The sequence below is a fragment of the Podarcis liolepis genome (assembly GCF_965112155.1).
Source record: "Podarcis liolepis genome assembly, chromosome: 11".
NCBI classification, from domain to species: Eukaryota; Metazoa; Chordata; class Lepidosauria; order Squamata; family Lacertidae; genus Podarcis; species Podarcis liolepis.
The window spans coordinates 14936117-14945100 of NC_139565.1; the positions used below are offsets into that span (position 1 = coordinate 14936117).

The window sequence follows — 8984 nt, forward strand, 5'->3', positions numbered from 1 at the left end:
ATCTAAGATTTGCTACAGGTGAGTAACGGAGGAAATGGAAAGTAAGCAATGAATGGAAATGAAAAATGTGTTTTTAGTTACATGTGTAGAAATAGGGTGGGGGGAGAATCTGAACCTACCAAATATTTTATTTGTTTGTTTAATTTGTAGATCTTAGGGCAGTTTACAGCATAAAATGTGCACTTTCCAAAGAAATACATGAACTGAAACACAACCATTTCTTGAAACGCACACATTCAATTTTGTAGTGTAGTTTTCCAGCCATGTAATGTGTTTACAAAATTGCACATATTAGGGCAAGGTGGGCATAGAAGGAATATATGAGTGATAACAATATACAAAATGCATTGTGCTAAGGGACACTGCCTTTGCAAAAACATGCATATTAGGGAAACTGCACACAAAAACATGTGTATTAGGAGAAATTCACAGTAAGATGCTGGTTGATTTTTATGAGGATTTTTTAAAAAAGAACTGTAAACAGATATAGAAATGTGGAGAACTGATTTAAGATTGGAAAAACGAAACAAGAAACGAAATTGCCCCATTTCCCCATTTCTAGTACATGTATTTATGTTTACTTTCACTAGGAGATGACTAAGAGGTCGTGCCAAAGGCTTCACGGAAAAGGTAGCTTTAAGGAGAGGTGGTACCATACGTGCTCTGCAAGAGGGGTCCACATTTAAGTGGGAAGTGGTGAGGAAACGTCAAAAAATATTTAAGGGAGCTGGAGATCTTTGGGCAGATGAGGGTGGTGGATCTGGAATAGTGAAAGCCACAGAGCAGGAATATTTTGGGATATGAGCAGAGTGCTAAGAGGCGCAAGGCAAGAGAAGGGTTTAAGGGTTAGGAGGAAGAGTTTATGGCATAAACTTTATGCTGCATCCAGGAACAAGGGCATTCCCAGGATTTTTTCTACAAAGCAGTATCTCACGCACAAAAGTGAGAAAAACAGTACCTGTACATTTAACCCATAGCTCAGGCTCTTCAAATCTACAGATTCCACAAATCCTTAAAAACATACTCTTTTTTAAAAGGCGAAAGCTGGCAATCTGGGAGTTATGGTTCATTCAGGGGGGCTATGGATGCCCATAGATAGCAAACCAGTGTAGGGATTTAAGGATAGCCTGGGATTTTAATGTGGCCTGAATGACTAGAGAGGTGAATTATTAGGAGCTGGGATAGCTCAATCAGTAGAGCATGGGACTCCTAAACTCAGGATTGTGGGTTTGGGCAAAAGTTTCCTGCATTGCAGGGGGTTGGCCTAGATCATAGCTGTCAACTTTTCCCTTTTCTTGCGAGGAATCCTATTCGGAATAAGGGAATTTCCTTTTTAAAAAGGGAAATGTTGACAGCTATCGCCTAGATGACTGTCAAGGTCCCTTCCAACTCTCCAGTTCTATGATTCCATTTTGTTGGGAAAGCTCTGGCTAGAGGTGAGAGGGCTGTGTGAAAGCAGGAGGATAAAACATCTCGTTTTTCTGAGCTGAAACCAAACCAGAACCGAAGGTTAGTGATTAACATTCTACCCTATATCAGCTGAGTTGCTGAAAGAGCATGTTGACAAAACAGACATTTAGGATGGGGGCGTGACTCCTAAATCAACGCAGCATTATAGCTAGGGTGGGGGACAGATTTGCCCTTCCATGAGGGAAACCAGGATGTAACACCACCAGAAAAAAGCGCAGGTTTATATTTCCATGTCAGCAATAGATGCAGCGTAGCGGTTTTATACAAAGCATGGGGCCAGAGAGGTGAAAAGAGGACACAACTGGAAATGACTCACCAAAAATGGCAAGCTGAAGACCTGACAGAGTCACTTGCATAAGAACAACAACAAATACATAATAGTTAAAATCAAGTTTTTTTTAAAATAAATTACATTAGACAGGGAAGGTCTTTCTGCCTCTCTTGTGTTCTTCCTTTCTCTCCCTCTGTCTCACCATAGGCAAGAGTAAACTTTAACAGCCATCACATTGTAGCTGTAAGAAACTTTAAAGCGCCTTGTTACAGCTCCAACATAACATTGTTGCCAGCCAATGAGTTACCACAAACCGAAGTGATTCCCAGGTTTTCTTTTTGCCCAGGCCAAATATAATAATAATAATATAATCATTTATTATTTATATCCCACCCATCTGGCTGGGTCCCCCCAGCCACTCTGGGCAGCTTCCAACAAAACACTAAAATACAATAACCTATTAAACATTAAAAGCTTCCCTAAACAGGGCTGCCTTCAGATGTCTTCTAAAAGTTTGGTAGTTATTTTTCTTTGACATCTGGTGGGCGGGCGTTCCACAGGGCAGGAGCCACTACCGAGAAGGCCCTCTGCCTGCTTCCCTGTAACCTCACTTCTTGCAGTGAGGGAACCGCCAGAAGGCCCTCGGCACTAGACCTCAGTGTCCAGGCAGAACATGAGAATGGCCACACCAGCGTATTCCCTTCATTCTGCCCAATACAAGTGCTGGAAATGTCTACCCAATGGGAACCAATGTGGTATAATGGTCAGCGTGTCAGACTAGGATATGTGGGTTCAAATCCTTGCTCAGACATGACGCTCACTGGGTAAACTTGGGTCATTAACTGCTGCTCATCCTAACTAATCTAATAGGGTTGTTACACCTGGGAATTGAATGAGAAAGGAGAGAACCATGTCTGCTGCCATGAATTCCTTGGTAGAGGGCAAGAATGGGGCTTAAGTACAATAAATAATAAATAATGAGTATACTGGTCAAAGAGAGAAAGAAGAACACACACTTGTACAGTCATGTTCATGTCCAAATATACCTGTGTCACAAACAATATGAATCCATATATAAACATGATCTGGGAATAAATCTTGAAAATGAATATAATCAAAATATTCCAAACTACTTAGTTTCCTTCATTATTATTTTTTTAAAGTATCCTTAAAACATGAACTCATTTAGAAAGATCTAGCTTAGCATTATCACAGTCACTGCTTCTAGGTTAGGTTTCAGTTCAGAGTAACAGGTACATTTCCATTATCTGTAGATATGCCTATGCCATTGTATTTAAACCGCATCTCTTTAAGAAAAGGCAGGATTTGATTTGAAAGCATATTCACTTCAAAGCATGCACCACCCTTTAATTTACATCAGACTGGCCACTCTGGAGCTAGGATCCATGCATTTTGCAGCAGCTTGGAGAAATCATCTGTGAATGGGGAAATTCATCACACAAAAGGAGTCTCAATAAATTCAGGCCAAAATCCTAAAGACACCTCTGTGTCTACTGAAAAGCAAGCCCCAGTGGAGATTACTTCCAGGTAAATGGATATATGACTTACAGACTTATCTGGAATGAAGCCTCATGAATCTCAGACAGTGATATCTTCCGAGTAAATATGCATGGGACTGAGCTGTTGCTGAATGTCAACTGGTAAAAATGCTCATAGAAATTAATGAAAATGGCTAACTTAGGTTAATTAATTTCAGTGGGTAAAACTTAGTTGAATATCACTGAATATATATTCACTGGAATATATATATTATAATATAATCAAATCTATTTTTATGGGGAGGTTTAGCACATACTGTTAGCTAGCTTCCTCTCTTTTAAGCATTTATTTTAGTATATTGTTTTGACAGTGGGAGCTTCGGAAATTAAGCCTAAGGTAACATCTCTTCCCTCCGCCCTGCAAGATCTGTTTCTACTCCACATGCACAAGCAGCAGCCTCCTGCTTCCACGCAATGCTTAGCAGTGCTGCATCACAGAGGCATAACGACCACACCCTCTCTCCCAAGGAAAAACACACACCAAACAAACTACAGAAGTAAAGAAGCCTCCATTCGTCCTTGAGTCCAGGAAATACTGCTGCTGAACAACCTGTACACACCACCTTCTCCCTCGTGACTATTGCCTTCACCCAGAACCAGCAATTAAAAAATTTGCAACTGTTGATGTTGTCCACTTCCGTCAAGTGCACGCTGGCTACTAAAAGATCACACGCTCCCGATTTCCCAGGCAGCAATTATTGCAAGAACGAACCTGGCATCTTGAGACATTGTAAATAAATGGGAGGGTGGGTGCACCTTCTATCGCTTTAACCCCATAAGGAAAATGCAACACATAAATGCTGTCCATATTCTGCTCTGCTATTTGAGTGGGAGAGGAATGAGCGAAGACTCTCGTCCCTTTACTTACTGAGCCCATCAATGGCAGAATTCAGAGAAAACAGAAAACCATCATTTTCCTTCCAACCTCTGCATATACGAAGAAGACTCGATAGGGTATCATTTCCTGAAAATGGCAGAGGTGCCGATTGGTATGGCACCGCGAGACCTACCCAGCTCCTGCCAGCATGGCTGGCTAGCTCCATCCCCAGAAAGCACACAAAAACCAGCCAACGCTTTCCCTTTTTTTCTGACGCTTCCCCCTATTGCCTCTGAATTCTTGTCGGGGTGTGCGCGTTTGGTATTTGAGACCTCACCTTCTTGCCATGTTATTTCCCATTCGGCACCCCTCCTTTCCCTTGGAAGGAAAGGGCAGCGCCATGGAGCCGAGGACGGATTAGGAGAAAAAACAAAACACCCAGGCTTTCACCCCCACCCAGCCCCCAGTACGGATCATAGGGCTGCAGCCGAGGGTGCCAGGGTATGGGGAGGCCTCGGACTCCACACCGCTGGGGAGACGCAAAGGTGGAAGGGGAAAAAACCCCACCCACCCCCGTCCCTCTCCCAGCTTCCCAAGAAGAGCACCTTATATCGCCAAGGGCTGCGCATTCTTGCAGCCACGATCCTTGCCCTGCGCCACCGCCACCTTTACGCAGCCCGAGCGCGCCGCTCCATCAGTGCCTTCTCGCCGCTGCAGGCTGGATAGGCGGGATGCGATTGCGGGGGAGGGGAGGGGAAGGCGGGGGGGGGGGCTTACCTGGTCTCTCCGACACCACCCTCCTAAGCAATGCGGGGGAGGAAGGGGGGGAAGCGTCCCTAACAAGGCGTCTCGCTCTCTCCGCCCGCCACTCACCTCTCCCTCTCCGGCAGCCTCCTTTGTCTCGCTCCCTTTCTGCACCGGCGTCCTGTCGCGTTTGGTCTCGGCTCCCCTCCCCGCAGCTCCGGGGATGGCGGAGAGGAAGCTGCGCTGAAGCCGACGCGGGCGAAGAGGCAGGCGGCCGGGGGAAAGGAGGCGTCGCCGTCTCCGCTCGCTTCCTTTCGCTTTGCGCCCTCGGCTCGGCCTCGGTCTGCCTGGAGGGGCGAAGCCCGCGCAGACGGAGCAGCAGCAGCAGCCCGGGTGGCGGAGGGATGAGGCGGCGGCGGCGGCGGCTCCTGCTCACTCTCCCCCAGCCCCGGCAAGCGGGAGGGTAGATGGGTAGGACCTCCTCCTCTTCCTCCTCCTCCTCCTCCTCCCCAGCCCGCTGACACGGAGCGAGTGCCGGTCGAGAGACGCGTCTCGGAGGGGCTGCGAAGGCGCTTCGGCGGACTGCGAGGAGAACCGCGCATGAGCGGCCTGGGGGGACCCGAGGCGGGGAAGAGGCGCGCCAAAGCAGGGGCAAGACGGGGGAAGACCGGCTGGCTGGCTGGCTGGCTACGGGGGGGGGGGGGAGAGGCGGGGTGTTGTCCAGCGACCAGCAAGAGGCGTCTGCACCACAAATTGAAACGGCTTTATGCTTGTCGTAACCTCGCCTTTCCCCCTCACACACAGACAGACACGCACACCAAAGGACTCTGGGAATTGTAGTTTGGGGGAAAGGGTTCTCTCAGGAAACGCAATGTAGCAGCTGGGGTGGGTGGGTGGGTGGGTGCGCTTTCAGATAGGGCCAAACTGGTTTCTTGTGGTGCCAGTCACAACCTACCCTCTGCCGTTTCGGATATATCACTCAAGCTGATGCTTTAGTTTAAATCAATAGGTGAAGGTAAAGGATCCCCGGACGGTTAGGTCCAGTCAAAGGCGACTATGGGGTTGTGGCGCTCATCTCGCCTTTTCTGGCCAGCATAACTAAACCGCTTCTGGCACAACAGAACACTGTGACGGAAACCAGAGCGCACGGAAACACCGTTTACCTTCCTGCCGCAGCGGTACCTATTTATCTACTTGCGCTGGTGTGCTTCCGAACTGCTAGGTTGGCAGGAGCTGGGACAGAGCAACGGGAGCTCACCCCATCATGGGGATTCGAACTGCCAGCCTTCTGACTGGCAAGCCCAAGAGGCTCAGTGGTTTAGACCACAGCACCACCTGCATCACTTTAAATCAATAGATGAAATTCAGCCTGTATGGCCCTGGTCCTCTCTTTACTTAGTGCCTTCTGGGTTGTCAGGTAAAGATGCCACAGTGATAGCAGAAGCCGCAACCGGCAACATTTCCGCCATCAGGTCTCCTGTTGATCAGCCTCCCTGGCATGTCTTTCACCTCTACCCTCCATTAGGGCTGGGTGATATCAGGTTTTGACGTTGTGATATATCACCAGCTCAGCATCTCAATATACCAATATATCACGATGTCTGGGGGGAAATGGATGGAGCTATGAAGAGGCATTGAGTGGCTTCACGGTTTTTCCCACATTCTGTTTTTGCATCACACATGCACATTGTGACTCATGATATATTGCCAGGTCAAAAATGATGAAATCGGTATTATGATATGGACTTCAAAGTGGTTGTGGATGTAATAATAATAATAATAATAATAATAATAATAATAGTAATAATAATAATAATACATTTTATTTATACCCTGCCCTCCCCGGCCAAAGCCGGGCTCAGGGTGACTAGCACCAGTAAAATTACAATGGAAACATAATTGGGGGACCCAATTTAAAATACAGGTTAAAATGCAATTTAAAAAGCAGCCTCATTGTAAAAGTAGCCCATAAATCAAAACCATAAGGGAAGGGAAGACATAAGGGTCAGACTGAGTCCAAACCAAAGGCGAGGCGGAATATACAGTTGTACCTCTACTTATGTATCCCTCCGGATTCGGGTTGCGAACGAGGCAAACCCAGAAGTATATATTTCTGGGTTGCGCATGCGCGCATGCGCAGAAGCGCTCTATTGTGCCGCGTGCGTGCACAGAAGTGGCGCCTCTGGATACGGACTTTTCAGGTTGTGGACGGACCCCCAGAATGAATTAAGTTTGTATCCGGAGGGTCCACGGTATTGATATATTGCCCAGCCCTACACTCCATACCATACATTGGTCCTTGATAGCTAGAATAGTCCCCCCTCGCATCCCACCCCACAATTCTCTCTCTGCTTACATCCCTGTCCCATCTGCCTCAAGCAACTTACCCTTCCTTCAGATTTCTTTTTTTTTAACCTGGCTCCCCACTCAGCCATGCTAGGATCAGTGGCGTAGCGTGGGGGGTGCAGGGGGGGCCGGCCGCACTGGGCGCAACATCTGGGGGTTAGGGTTAGGGGGCGCAAATCCACGGGTTAGGGGGCGCAAATTACTTGCATTGCCCCGGGTGCTGACAACCCACGCTACGCCACTGGCTAGGATATCTCCCTAGTCCTCTGTCTGCCTGCCCCCATTTGAGATTTGGATACCAATCAGTCAGCTTTTCCTTTTCGCACAGAAGTTGAGCTGAAGACATTTTAAGGATTCTCCTTCCTTGGAGGTTTTTAAGCAGAGGTTGGATGGCCATCTGTCATGGAGGCTTTAGCTGAGATTGCCGCATTGCAAGGATGAAACGGTGAAACCTGCTATGATTAAATGGGCACAAGATGTTGGACATAACATAATGATGGCTGACTGGGAACAGTTATGGACCACAGTTATGAAGTTTACGGCATGTAATGCCTTAAGAGAGAATATTATGAAAATGATATACAGGTGGTACATGACCCCAGTCAAGCTTGCAAAAATCTACCATTTGCCCGATAATAAATGTTGGAAATGTAAGGAAACTGAAGGTACATTCTTTCACCTATGGTGGACGTGCCCAAGGATTAAGGCTTTCTGGGAGATGATTTATAATGAATTAAAAAAGGTATTTAAATATACCTTCTTGAAGAAACCAGAGGCCTTTCTTCTGGGCATAGTCGGCCAATTGGTGCTAAAGAAGGATAGAACTTTCTTTATGTATGCCACAACAGCAGCAAGAATACTTATTGCAAAGTATTGGAAGACACAAGATCTACCCACTCTGGAAGAATGGCAGATGAAACTGGTGGATTATATGGAATTGGCGGAAATGACTGGCAGAATCCGGGACCCGGGAGAAGAGTCGGTGGAAGAAGATTGGAAGAAATTTAAAGACTATTTACAGAAATATTGTAAAATTAATGAATGTTAGAATGATGTTGGATTGAAGTTAAGGGGTTTCTAGCTGTAATGGTATAAAAGAATATGAAAAAAATTGGATTCTTAACAGGTAAATTTAGGTTACAATATATCAAGATTAAAGATCAGGATAAAATAAGGAGGGAAAGGAATTGCTGAACTAATGAATTGAACTGGAATACAAAAAGGGGAGGTATGAGGAGGTCCGGGAAACAAGTAAATGAAAGATAAATGATGAAAAGATTGAATTGTTTTTAACTATTTTTATTTTTTGTATTTTTTCTTTTCTCTTTTTCATTTTGTAACATTGTAAAAACCTTAATAAATATTTATAATAAAAAAAAGAGATTGCCGCATTGCAGGGGGTTGGACTAGATGACCCCCGGGGTCACTTCCAGCTCTAAGATTCTATGATTCTATGAACATTCTGTCCCACCATACAGACCAGCCAGTTGGTGTCTTATTACAAAGACTGTGCTTTGGTCAGTGTGCACTGATCTACACACATAATACAAATTCACGCAGAGGCGTCTTCCAAAAACCCATCCCAAACCCAAACCCCCCAAATGTCACGTGCAAATTGGCAAATGGTAATGGGGGCAGGACCGTGAAAACTCCCACCCGGAAACCTAGGTCCCCACTGTGGAAGGGCATGTGGATCCAGAATTGACCTCCACAGTCACTTACAGACTCACTGTTAAGACCATGTTCATGGAAGACAATCTTACTCGGCTACGAGTGA

General features: G+C 46.1%; 1 protein-coding gene across 6 annotated transcripts in view; it reads right to left on the reverse strand.

Moving 5' to 3' along the window:
• CDC42SE2 (CDC42 small effector 2) overlaps positions 1 to 5635 on the reverse strand; it is a 104661-nt gene extending 99026 nt beyond the window's left edge. For 2 of the 6 annotated variants that reach the window (XM_083464680.1, XM_083464678.1), the window contains exon 1: positions 4991 to 5550. The gene's annotated coding sequence lies outside the window, so the exon portion shown is untranslated. Of the gene's footprint in view, positions 1 to 4722 lie in introns of all 6 variants that reach the window. The other 4 variants (XR_014516835.1, XM_083464682.1, XM_083464681.1 and 1 more) reach the window with 4 other exon arrangements.
• Positions 5636 to 8984: the final 3349 nt, after the last annotated feature.